Source organism: Bison bison, unplaced genomic scaffold (assembly GCF_000754665.1).
Source record: "Bison bison bison isolate TAMUID 2011002044 unplaced genomic scaffold, Bison_UMD1.0 scf7180017845580, whole genome shotgun sequence".
NCBI classification, from domain to species: Eukaryota; Metazoa; Chordata; class Mammalia; order Artiodactyla; family Bovidae; genus Bison; species Bison bison.
Window position 1 is genome coordinate 4,911 of NW_011476153.1, and position 1,242 is coordinate 6,152.

The window sequence follows — 1,242 nt, forward strand, 5'->3', positions numbered from 1 at the left end:
AAAACATACTTGTGGTTGCTAACAGGGAGGGGGGAGGAGGAGGGAGGGATTGGGAGTTTGGGATTAGTAAGTGCAAACTATTATATGTAGGATGGATAAACAACAGGGTCCTACTGTATAGCACAGGGAACTAGATTCAACATCCTATGATAAACCATAATGGAAAAGAACATGAAAAAGAATGTGTATATATATATGTAAAATGAATCAATTTGCTGTACAGCAGAAATTAACACAATATTGTAAATCAGCTATACTTCAATAAAATAAAATTCTTTAAAAAGAAAGGCAAGGTCACAGGATCAAGAAAGTACAAGGCAGGCACTTTCCTGGCAGTCTGATGGTTAGGACTCCACACTTCCACTGAAGGGGGCACAGGTTCAATCCCTAGTCAGGGAACTTAAGATCCCACATGCCGCTTGGCGCAGCCAAAAAGAAGAAAGTACAAGGCTGGCAGCCACAACTCTTGACCAGAGACAGGGTCCAACATAAGGCAGAAATTTTTTCAATGAGTATACCCAACAGACAGCAGCTTTCAATAGGGAGCAGGCTCTCTTCTAAACTGAATGACAGCTAGTAACAATTCTCTTTTGCTTCTCTGGCCTTTCTGAATCACCAACTAATCAAGCTTTGAGGGACAAGAAATAGGGGACCAGCACACCCTATTTGAAAGAATTAGAATCTGAGGTGTTAGGAAATGAAAGATAAGAAACCACCAACATGTGTATAACTCTCCTGAAAGTATGCTGGACCCTAAAATAGCTTGCCTGCCCCACTTCCCACTTCAATGGATTATGGTCATCTTGCTTGATTAAAAGCAGTCATAATAGTAACTGAGAATTCGTTATCCAGAAAATGCTTAATTCAGCTGAGATTAGTTGTCAAGCTAGTATTTGAGTTTTAGGAAGAAAAGAAGTAGACATTTAAGATCAAGTTATGGAGGAAAAAATGTATGATTAGAGTCAATTATATCCTCTGGGAGACAGGAGACCTGATGAATGCCCTGGTCTCTCCAAACAAAGTCCTTGAAACATTAGTGAAGGGAGAAAGCCTGGCGAGACAACAGGAGGCAGGTACTTGGGAGTTGTCTAGTAACTTGGTTGTTGGAGGAGGGACTAGCTCAGGGCCGAGGGATACATCTGCGCTGGGGTTGCTGCCTTCAGATCACTGGAGAGGCAAGAGGCTGAGGACTGAAAACCAGAGAGGGAGTGATTCTCCATGACCAGCAGGATCCCAAAGACA